The 12,630-nt window shown below is 43.5% G+C and overlaps 1 protein-coding gene across 2 annotated transcripts in view; it reads left to right on the top strand.

Moving 5' to 3' along the window:
* The first annotated feature begins 8,153 nt into the window (after window positions 1–8,153).
* Window positions 8,154–12,630, top strand: part of LOC308310081 (sister chromatid cohesion protein PDS5 homolog B-like) — a 30,253-nt gene continuing 25,776 nt past the window's right edge. For both annotated transcript variants that reach the window (XM_080756156.1, XM_080756155.1), the window contains exon 1: window positions 8,154–8,373. The gene's annotated coding sequence lies outside the window, so the exon portion shown is untranslated. The remainder of the gene's footprint in view (window positions 8,374–12,630) is intronic.

Raw genomic sequence — 12,630 nt, 5'->3', positions numbered from 1 at the left:
GTGTCTGTTATCAACTGTACATTCAGACTCAAAGCACTGATATTGTTTGAGTCCAATAAGTTGCCTTCCCATGCAGAGATATCATATCCAGGGGTCTTTCCACTGGAGCCTTGAGGTGACAAGCAGCCCTTTTGCACGCAGCCTGTCATGGCACTTGGTTGACTTGACTTCTAATGAGACTGTGTGTGATTAATGATTTCTATGGCTCCTACGGTCTCTTGGGTTTACTCCTTTTTGCTTTTCACAAATGTCGCGCTGCACGTTGGCAACAAGGACAAAAGAGGCTGGAACCTTGACCTCCATGACCTCAGGAATGTTCCGGTGGAGGGGAGCGATGATTTATTCATTTTTCTTACACATAAGGATGAATATGTATTTTGTGTGTGTGTGTGTGTGTGTGCGTGTGCGTGTGCGTGTGTGTGTGGCTTGTGCGTGCGTGCACGTGCATGTGTTTTTTTTTTTGGATTTTCTGTCTTTATTGATAGTTTCAAGTGAAGATAGACAGGAAAGAGGGAGAGAGAGAGAAGGGGAGAGACGTGCAGCAAAGGTCGTCATGAACGGGACTCGATGCTCGATGGCCAGAGCTATATGTGGCATGCGCCTGGACCGCTAGGCCAGCGGGCGCCGTGTATTTGATTATTTGTAGAATCTTAATATGGTGCATTCTTGAGTGGTGGCACATCATCTGTCCGTCCGTCCGTCTGCCTGCGTAGGACCTTTCACTCCTAGGACCTATATTGACCCTGCAGCTGCTTTAGTCAAAAACTGTGCTTGGCTCAAAGGCACTTTAATTAAGCAAGGCACCACACACACTAACACAGTATATAACACACCGTCACTGTGTAACTATAACACTGTTAACACATGTAGTAATAACAAAAAAGTACTTATAGTTCCACTGCTCAGTTCGCACAGTTTACCCACCCATAACCATAATTATAATTATGGGTGGCTAAAAATCGCATTATAGATTTAAAAGAAATACAAAATAAGGATTTATTTATATTTTTTATTTTTTTAAATGTATTTTCTATTTATTCTACCAGATCAACAGAGTCATACGTTTGCAGTGTTTCTTCCTTGATTAATTTGGGTATTGTTTTTGGTTCCAAATGCCCTCTGGCTCATTGAAAGTTTGTATTTTTTTTTCTGTCACCCTTCCTGCACCAGAAAATAGTTCACATACATGTTATCCTTTAACTACCACACCCAGCTGCCCTTGACGCACAATATCCATAATATTATCAGAGAAAATACTGAGCCCACAACAGAACACATCTGTTGGGCAGTGATAACCAGCTTATACAATAAATTATTCACCTTTCATTTTCCTTAGAACATAAGATAAATTATGGGGGGATGGGGGGGGGGGGTGTACAAATTATTGCAGTGGTATAGGCTAGAGGTAAATTCTGTTGAATATGGCATGGAATATCCATCGACCTCCTGAGCCTTGTTTTCTAAAGTTAATGATACTATTCAACTCCAGTGTCTTTAGATCAGTCAACTTGACAGGAATAATACATTTAATTTCTTCTCCTCTGTGATTTTGCTTTCTGTTTTATGTCCTGTCAACCTCTGGTGGCTCAATGGTGGTACTACTGTACCACAAAAGGAGGAAATTCATTTTCAAAATGCATTAAAGCGTTCTCAAAAAGCATTGCCTGAGATACATGATTCTTTGTTCAAATGTGAACTTTAGAGGATTACTCTTTTGCCAACCGAGGTATTTGTCTCAGTATTTTTGTCTTCTACATTGTGTTTTTGTGTCTGGTTTTGTAGGGTGCAGTACTGCTGGTTTGCAACCCTACCAGGACCTTTGCTGGTTTTCTATCCTACCAGGACCCGTTTTCTATCAAAGGAGGACCTCTAGTGCTGCTAAATGTTATTGCATTCATCTGTTGACAAAAAAACAGTTGCAGATTTCATATTGAAAATATATACAAATGTCCGGCCAGCAGGCAGATCTGTACCGACGCAGCCTGTGTCCCAAGATGCACCTGTATCGCAGCCCATGTCCCAAGATGCACCTGTACTGCAAGATGCACCTCTACCGCAGCCCGTGTCCCAAGACGCACCTGTACCGCAAGATGCACCTGTATCGCAGCCCGTGTCCCAAGACGACGCACCTGGACCCCTCCCTATTTCCCAGGAAACGCCACAGCGTGAAATAAACGAGGACCATTCTGTGGCTGTTGTGACAGACGGAACGCCTGTGTCTCCGTTAGGGAAAAGCACTGTCCCAAGGTGAGTTCTGCCTGAATGAAAAGCACTGTCCCAAGGTGAGTTCTGCCGGAATGCTACTTGGTTGTGCGTGGGTGACGGCGGCGACGCACAACCGAAAATGGCCGATCTACTAGCTCACCGCGCGTCAGGCTGCGATGCGCGGTGAGCTTGTGTAGCTTTAATTAAGCTTATACATTTTGCTCAGGCTTTGCAAGCTAAAGATAAATGCGTTGTGTCCTCTCATACCGATTTGACTTTTTGCTTTCAATGTCTTGAATGGCTTGAATCCATTCTCAGTCACCACAACTGATTACAGTCATTTTTGATAAGATTGAAGAGCATTGGGACTCAAAACTAGTAATAGAATACAGCAGCTTCCATTAAAACTCATTTTGGGCGGAAACCTCTTTTGGTGTTATTGAAAAATAGCAGATCTACAAGCTCATAGCGCGCCACCGAGTTGCGTGCTATGAGTTTGTCGGTCTGCTATTTTCGAAAAATCGAAGAACGATTGACAATAGAAACATAGCTTTTTCCGAAAACTGTCAGGATGTAGAAGACATTTTTAGAATCTGATCTCGGGTCAAAATGGGTTAAAAACTCTTTCATGCTGTTCACAGATTAGGAATTGACATGACAAAAATCTTCAGTCACGAGAGCTGCTTTTGCCTGCGTTGTGTCTTGTCTCATTTAGGGACGCCAGTGATGCGGGTGGCGAAGGCACCTCCCCCTCAGCTGCGCTCCAGAGGAGGAAGCGTTTTTCCATCAAGCCCAAAGTTGCTCCGGCGCTGAACCGAGCCCAACTGGGTCCTACTGGGCCCAACTGGGTCCTACTGGGTCCTACTGGGTCCTACTGGGCCCTACTGAGCAATCAATCTATGCATGCATAGATTGATTGCTCAGTAGGGCCAGTAATGTGTCTTGAAATATGGAGATACAAGGGTTCTGTCTGACATTGATATCTTACTGGCAATGTTTGCTGAAATAATTATATGATCCCAATCCTTTAAAGAAATCTATTGTGGCTCTGAACTACAGAGTATGGATTGGAATAGGCAAGGCATGAAATGACTTGAACTCTTGGCCCTTGGCCATTTCACCCTGCTACTCTGGGTACATAAACCAGCTCAGTGGCCTTGTGGTTAGAGTGATTGGGAGGTCGGGATTCAATCGAATCGAAGAACGATTGACAATAGAAACATAGCTTTTTCCGAAAACTGTCAGGATGTAGAAGACATTTTTAGAATCTGATCTCGGGTCAAAATGGGTTAAAAACTCTTTCATGCTGTTCACAGATTAGGAATTGACATGACAAAAATCTTCAGTCACGAGAGCTGCTTTTGCCTGCGTTGTGTCTTGTCTCATTTAGGGACGCCAGTGATGCGGGTGGCGAAGGCACCTCCCCCTCAGCTGCGCTCCAGAGGAGGAAGCGTTTTTCCATCAAGCCCAAAGTTGCTCCGGCGCTGAACCGAGCCCAACTGGGTCCTACTGGGCCCAACTGGGTCCTACTGGGTCCTACTGGGCCCTACTGAGCAATCAATCTATGCATGCATAGATTGATTGCTCAGTAGGGCCAGTAATGTGTCTTGAAATATGGAGATACAAGGGTTCTGTCTGACATTGATATCTTACTGGCAATGTTTGCTGAAATAATTATATGATCCCAATCCTTTAAAGAAATCTATTGTGGCTCTGAACTACAGAGTATGGATTGGAATAGGCAAGGCATGAAATGACTTGAACTCTTGGCCCTTGGCCATTTCACCCTGCTACTCTGGGTACATAAACCAGCTCAGTGGCCTTGTGGTTAGAGTGATTGGGAGGTCGGGATTCAATCCCTGGCCAGGTCGTACCAAAGACTGTCTGGGACCAAATGCCTCCCTGCTTGGCACTCTGCATCAAGCCTGTGACTTAATTGCCTCTGGGTGTAGATGTCCTACAGGGTTGGCACTTGGCAGCGTGTGTGTAAATACATTGACTACACACGCACACACACAGTCACACACCCCCTCCTGGAGGTCTCGGATCACCCACTTGGGTCTGAGTTTGAACTGTTGCCCTGAGGTCATCGGCTGAGGGTGCCCACTACAAAGACTAATCGGTTTAAACTATCCTGCTGAACAGCAGATAGCGATTATTTTTTGCCTATTTGCACAGATTGCCCACTAATGCACTTTTGCTGACGCTGCTACTTTTTAATGTAATTAATTCTCTGTCTCTAGTGCATATTGTGACGGCCCCTGTACCTTTAAGGTATAACCCAGTCCCTTTGCTGGATTGCAAGGAACCCACAAATTTTATTTTAAGAGGCCGCCGAACCCCAACAAAAAATATGTTATTCCAGGAACCCCCCTAGAAGCAAAGAATTGAGTTAAAAACGTTCGTTCTGAAAACAATATACATTCCAAATTTGCGCCACATTTTCACGATTTTTCTAAAATGGCATAAGACCTACAAGCTCGCAGCTTGTAGATCTGCTATTTTTCAACAGCTAAAGCATAACATAATGCTTAAAACACCAGAAGTGGTTCCCGCGCCCAGAATGGGTTAATTGTTCTTCTAATCTAACCAATCATGGCGTCCCGATTGAAGCATCGCGACCAATGAGCAGCAGCAGCCAATGCGATCAGCCAATCACATGGATTGGGGGCAGCGTTTGAGGACGACTGGCTTGGGAATAATGCCACGACGCACACGGGGAAAATTAGCTTTATACTTTACTGTTACAGCTGGCGGCTATAGTCTCGTTCTCTGAGGAGAAATCTGTTTTATTCTTTGCTGTGACTGCGCTCTGCAACATGAACATTAGACAGCACTGAAACGAGTAAGACGCGCAAACGCGGGAAGCGAACGCAGCTCGTACATATTTGGGTTTTGGACGTATAGCTGCATATATGGGCACAAAAGGGGCCAGTGTAGCGGACCCAGCTTGCAATAAGGAGTTGGAGATCGACTGATGAATTTTACCATTTTATTTGTAAACCGTCACCGTGAAAACTGAAAGAAAAACATATAATACATACATCAAAGATCAATAAACATCACATCAATAGCGTCACATATCAGTACATCATATATATAAGCAGTTTCATAATATAAAAGTAAATCATATTTATGCATTGGCATAACATGTCTACATTTCTGATAAGTATTACAAAATATGCATCCTGAACCATAAACCATCATAATCCACATTAGACAGATCAGGAAACAATGAAACTCCAAACATTCAGTGAACAATAACAAGAAAACATCAAAAACAATAATACCTTTTTCCCCTTCCAGCTAGGCGCTAAATCATAGAGTTCTAAACAGCATGTCTCTCTCAAGGTCCATTCTTGTGTTCTCAAAGTTACATGGGGGATCGCACCAAACATGTCTTGTTTGTCATGCGATTCCCCATGCCGTCCGTCCATGCCAAACAATTCCTCTCCCTGCACATGCAAAGCTGGGTTTAAATAGCCCTCTGATGACAGCCGGAAGGAGCTGGCTGGCGCTTCCGGCCATACCCTTCAAAATAAAGGTTTGACCATCCCGGGGTCCGTTACAGCCAGGTCCACAACAAACAAATCACTGGCCCCTTTTGTGCCCATATATGGAGCTGAATGGACCTGGCCCCTTTTGTGCCCATATATGGAGCTGAGTGATTGCTGATGCAACACACTCCATATTTGGATAGCGGGACAGACACACGGACAGACAGACACACACACACACACAGACATGATCTGCTAGGTCTCATAGTAAGTGCTCACTGCGTTTGCAATTACCATTTTTACTATGGATCTCTCCCCCCCCCCTGGGACCCCCCCCCCCCCACACGGTAACTGTCATGTATCTACCGTTTCAGATGTGGGGCGGCTCGCCGGAAACCGGGCCGGCACCCTGCAGGTCGCGTGAGTTCCTGTGGGCCTGAAAGTTCCGGCCGGGGACCGCCACCCCCACACGGAGTTGCACCACTCGCAAGCGACGCGTTGTTGTGAGTGCTTGTAGATCCGCTATTTGTAAATGGACTTATACTTGATCTCTTGTCCACTAGTCCCTTGACTCCCTTCCTAACATTTTAGTCTAGTTTTTATTTGTTGACAAATTTGTCAGTATATTTAGTCTTGGTTTAGTTTTAGTCTTAGTTTTCATTTATTTTTCATTTAGTTTTAGTCAGTGAAAAAAGGTAGTCGACGAACATTTTTCGTCTTAGTTTTAGTCGACAAAATCAACAGCGATATTAATCAGTGGAGGGATATTCATAATATTGACATGAACAAGGGTGGGGAGTGGACACAGCATACAGATCTCCATTAAAGAAAGTGAAACCCCATATAACATCAGCCTTTAATGCAACCTTTGGATACATCAGTCGTGCTCTTGCACACTGTCTGACAGCTTGAAAGACCTCCACACCAGTAGGTACGATTGGACCCATGCAGACTTTTTGTGGGGGGCCATGGTTTTGCGAATGACGTTTTTAGGCCTGACGTCGAAATTAAAAAAAAATATTAAAAAAATGTAAAAAAAGATTCTGAGAAACCTCATGTTTCTGTATCAGTGGTTCTCAATATTTCATGTCAAGAACCTCAAAAATTCAGGGGCACGGTGGCACAGTTGGTAGTGCTGTCGCCTCACAGCTAGAAGGTTCGATTCCCGCTCGGGGCGCTGTGGGTGCTGGCGGCGTGTTTCCTCCTCCGCGTCATCAGTGCCCATACCCGAAGGTGGGGTTGGCGAAAGGGCCTTTCTGTGTGGAGTTTGCATGTTCTCCCCGTGTCTGGTTGGAATAACGTGTCCCTTCCACGCGCTACGTCCAACCAGGGAAATTATATGATTAGATGGGTTAGATGATATATGAATTAGATGATTGACACAGGGGTGAAAAATGGGTTACAAAATTGTGGGAAAAAAATATATATTAAAAAAAGAAAACACCAAAAGGGGTTCACCGTCTGTCACACTCTGTACTGAGTGCGGGTAGAATATGCCATAGGTACTGGAATTAGTCCTCAAAAAGTCACAGAAAAAATCCCCAGGTACTCAAAAATACTCCAAAGAAATACTCAAAATACTCAAAAATACTCAAAAGTTACTGAAAACGTTTTCCACTTAGTTGTAATATATTCAAAAGTATTTGACAAAGTCAGTGGTGCAATCAAATTGCTTTTATTCACCTCAAAAGTGTCCAGTGAGAAAAATGGCGGTAGTTTCTGTCAAACAAAATACACCTAAACTGGCCAGGTGGGCTACAGGTCTTCTCTCTCCAGGATCAGCCCTTCAATGACTCCTGGGCAGTGGCAGGTTTCCTGCTTATAAATGGTGTATAGGCCAGGGGGAGGCAGTTTAGAGACCAGGATTACTGCATGTTTTTGTGAGGGTACCTACCCTAGGGGACACGGGGAGAACATGCAAACTCCACACACGGGCTATTTTTCAACAGCTAAAGTATCAAATAATGGTTGAAGTGGTTCAAAGCTAATAACACAGACGTGTCCTCAGGTCTAAATGGGTTATACTGTATAGATTGTATTCAGGGATGGCTCGTATGTATGGGCAAGGGGGGCTGAGCCCCCCCTATCTTATGGAGTAAAGATGAGAAATTATTATTAAAATGTTTTAGAATAGTTACTTTTATATTCTGGTATAATCTAAAGCAGCAACAGCATCAAATAGTTACAAGAAAAACACAAAATAGGTCAAAATGGGCTGATTTTGTACATCCCAAAAGGCTTCCATTGGCTTTCATTGCGTTGAATGATTGACAGCTGCCAAAACACGCCTGCTTGGTTTACTTGTCATTGGGGCTAAAATCTCTCAGCCAATAGAGGGCTGTGCTCAGCCCTAAGGCCCGCCTCAGACCGTGAGGTCATTGGCTTTTGATAAATCACAGCACCTGCTCGTGTGACAGTGGTTGTTTATGTGTGTGTGGATGTGAAAGAATGGCGGGTGAAGTATTTTAAATGAAATAAGTTTATTATTTACTTTATAATCCGTTTTGTCCCGTGTCCGTGTCCGTGGAGGGGAAAATTAAGTTAAGAGACTGGGAGCATATCGTCCATTTTGGATGATATAACAAAAGGAAAGGATACGAAGAATACGTTTTGTGAGTTTGAAATTCTTGCTTGGGGCAGACAGCTGACCGGTGACCGGACCCACAGAAAGGTATAGTGGTATTATATAATTATTATTAATGGTATTGTGGTCTGCTTCATTCGTCTCACAAAGTTAAGAAACATAATCGCTGGTTTAATCACATTGAAAGTGGCTAGAGCTCTCATTGAGTTGGGAAGAGAGAGAGGGGGGCTGTGTTTGTGTGCGTGTGCGTGTGTTAGTGTTGTTTCGGAGCCGTGTGCGTCCGCACGTGCGTGCATGTGTGTGTGCCTTGCAAGTTGCTTGTTTCGAAACGGCACCGACGCGCGCGCCACTTGCGCGCGTGCGTGTGTGCGTGCGTGCATGTGTACTGTTATTATTAATGACAGTATAAGAGCAGCTATCTGTACATAGTATGCAAATACAAACAATGTTCAGTGGAGTGTTTGTTGTGGGCATGCACTTCTGTTGTGGAGCATTTGCTGTAACAAAGTATAGGCCTGTAGTGTCATTGCTGTACTTTGATATCTGGAATATGATGCTTTTGCTGCAGGTTGAACTAGTTGGGTAGCATAGTGTAATAGACTTTCTGAGTAGCAGTGCATGGGTACTGGGTTGTTGTGGAATGTGATGCTGATGCTGTTGTTGCTGTAGACCAGTATTCTGTGAACATGCTGTAGTATAGGGTGAACAATGGATAGCATGTTTTTGTATTGAGTGAGTTGTACTGTAATTCTGCAAACTGTTAATAAATCAATCAATCAATCAGCATATACTATCGTATATTGGCCCGTAGCATAAGATTTCTTAGGCAGCCCCTCCAACCAACATCACCTAGAGCCGCTACTGATTGTTACACTGTGCGTGCGTGTCATGGCACACCTTATGTGGCCTTCTAAAAACCTTCTCTTTTGCACCTCTAGAGGCGATTTCTGTAACAGCCAGTAATTAGTGTTTAGTAATCTCAGATGTGTTAGCTCAGCTCAATTGTTCCAGCACACCTGAAACCCTAATTTGTTTGTAGGTTCATGCAGTTTTCAGTTGTTCATGTGAGACACAGAGGCAGAGCTCCTCTCCCCCCTTTCTTTTGTTGTGCCTTGGAAAAGCCTTTGCTTGTAAGTTTTCAGTGTTTATTTCTACAATTGCATTCCTGTATTTGGTACAAGTGTGCAGTTAAATAATAATGCAATTCATGTGTGGTTTTGAGTTTAAAATACATTTCTTGATGCTGTAAAAATTACTAAGCTAAGCTAATATAGCTTTTGTCATTATGCTAGACTGCAGTAGCTTTTTGTCAACATGCACGGAGGTTGTTTATTCCAGTTTTACAAATTAACCATTATTGGATATTAAGAAGAGGACAGTAAAGTTTGGAATGCTACCCTGGTTCTCGACTCTAATTCCATGATGATGTTCGCTATCTGTAAAGGGATGTAGAAGGGACACACATCTATCTGAGACAGAATAGTGCGTGTGCGTGCGTGCAAAGTACTTGCCTAACAAATGCAGAGTGTGAATAGGGGGGGTGCTGCTGACTCCACTGATTAAGGTGGTGTGTGGTGTCGTTAAAAACCCAAACAGTTAGCGCAAGTAGACAAACTAACAAAGTGCCAATCCTTCCTTTTTCCAATTGCTGAAAACAAGGTACCTGAGGGGGCTTTGGAACAGCAGAGGGGGCGTTACATATTAGGCTACTGTATAGAAGACAAATGCACTTGGAATAGGAAATGGAGGGTATAGAAATGGAATGGATATTAGTTTTAATATAAGTAATCAACTGGAGAAGTTTCATTGTGATGGCTGTTTGTCGGCTTTGGGACTGTGACTAGGATTCTTTGACTTGGCTATCAGGCGTCGTCTCTTAGAATTTAGTCTGCTGGTGGGATCATTAGTTTCCCCGGGCGAGCCCGGGTACTGACGGAGGACGCGACGTGAACGCTGATCCATTGTCCAGGCCAGGAGGCAACCGCTTGGCTTATGGACTTTGCATTCAATAAATAAATTGTGATAGCTATTATTTAACTTCTTTTCCCTATTCACCTGAAGTACAGTACTTTCCACCACTGACCTGGGCCGGGTTCTCCAGAACCATCGGTGTCACCGTGCCCTCACAGTCCTGTGGTGTTGGTGTTGTTGTTGCCGAGTTACCAAGGCTCAAAAACACCTCCAACACAGATACGGCGTAGCGGGCTGCACTAAACATGGCTGACCTTGACCTTCCTTCACTGAGGAGGACGAGGTGGACTAGAAAATGTTCCCGGAAAGAAAGTATACAACTTGGGACAAAACAAACCAAAGCCTGAATAAAGCAAAAAGTAAAAACTGTCTAAATGCGTTAGCAGGAGCACTCACCAGGTCGTCCTCGACTGGCTTTTTAACCCATTCTGACCTGAGATCAGATTCTAAAAATGTCTTCTACATCCTGACAGTTTTCATTCTGACCTGAGATCAGATTAAAAAAAAGTCTTCTACGTCAGTCGCTGTTCGATTTTTCAAAAATAGCAGACCTACAAGCTCGTAGCGCGCGCTACGAGCTTGTAGATCTGCTATTTTTTCAATAGCTAAAGCACGGCATGATGCTATAACACCAAAATGGGTTCCTGCCCAAACAGGGCTCGACGCTTAGCATTTTTCCAAGTAGCACGTGTGCGGCGTGCGCCTAAGTTGAAAAATCTAGTAGCACACAAATTATTTTAGGAGCACGAAAAATGATGTCATTTTAAGGGGCGCTAGCCCCTCCTATATACAGCCTTTGTCCCCACACATCTCAAAATGAGCCATTGACAATCAACAGAGAAATTACGTCAAAATTCTGCTAAATATGACTAAAATATAAATTAAACGCCATTGACATTGAAGGGAAAATGTATGTCATATGTAAACGAGCAAATCAGCTAACCAATCACAGGCAACAGGCATTCTGATTGGCCAGTATGAGATGATATCTGATGTATGATGACAAGAGCGCCCCTCACTTCACATGGGTGTGGTTTTCTTTTAATTAAGTGATATGAGGTAGGGGTGGAAAATAATGTCAAAATATTATATCACTATCTTTTCAGCAATTATCACAAAATAGTGATATTCATCATGATATCATTGTTATGTTTGTTTTCATATAATCTATATAATCAATTTGTTTTATGCTAATACTTTGTAGATAGATCGATAGTAGCTCTGTTCCATACCTCTAATACGTGCAACACATTAGAGCTATGGACCAGAGCTAGATAGATAATATGTAGCCCTAGAACGGCTCTTGTTGTTACATACAGTATGCACAGTATTTCACATACAGAGCCATAGAACGGCCAGGTTAATTTCTTGTTCGGGTTCAAACTGTGCGCCATAAATGTGATAAATGCTCCGTTTGTACTCGCCCATTAAATAATTCCAAAGGCGTGGTGTGAAAAATGGTCCTCTAGTTTTATATCCATGTGAAAGTTCTGGCACAAAACGCGTATTTAGTGAATTATCTCCACTTTTTCAAGAGATGCACACGGACGCCTTTCTCTCCGGGCGAGGGGGACACAGACACAAACACAGACGTCATCACCAATTGACCAGGGAAACACAAAAGTTTGCGGTCACACAATTGGCAGGTGCTTTGCGATAGGTGCTGGGTAATTAATCACACCACCTGTCCATATTTCACTCCACGTCTTTGGGTGAGTACAAACGGAGCATTTATCACATTTATGGCGCACATTTTCATATCTACAAGAAACGATGGAAGCTATCTATGCCTTATGATACATGAAAATGTACGAAGTATAATTAAATGATCACAGGCATTCTAGGTCTAGATAATATGTTGCTCATGGATGGATAGACAGGCTATCCGTTTTTATCCTGCTGTTCTATCATGTTAGTGTGACATTCAGACAGTGCAGAGGCTGCTCGATGGTGAATTAGTATTGTAACATTCTCCTTGGCTTTGACTGACTGATATTAATACGGTAATCCAGCCAGTTCGGTCATTCGCATTATCATTTATGCTGGGTACACGCTTTTGTAAGCAAACGCTAAGCAAGGGTTGTTTTTGATAAACATCAATCCGTCCACTCCGTGTGTGTGTGCGCGCGCGTGCGTGCACGGCTGCACGCTGTTTCACCCGCGTTTGGTTAAAAGTAAGTTACGTTTGAACTTTGAACATTACAAACAAACTTTGCAAATAACGTGTCGGGGTCCAAGCAATTCCTTCTGAATCTGTGCTATCATGCTAATGCTATGGGAAGAGCACGGAGCAGCAACACAGGGAGGGGAGGGGCCGTGGGAGCAAAGGGAACAGATCTTCAAATGAACACCGCAATGAGCCTCGCACGTTGT

Source organism: Protomyctophum bolini (genome assembly GCF_963924005.1).
Source record: "Protomyctophum bolini genome assembly, chromosome: 22".
Taxonomy (NCBI): domain Eukaryota; kingdom Metazoa; phylum Chordata; class Actinopteri; order Myctophiformes; family Myctophidae; genus Protomyctophum; species Protomyctophum bolini.
Note: the sequence above shows the minus strand (reverse complement) of the source record. Positions and strands in the feature narration are given on the sequence as shown.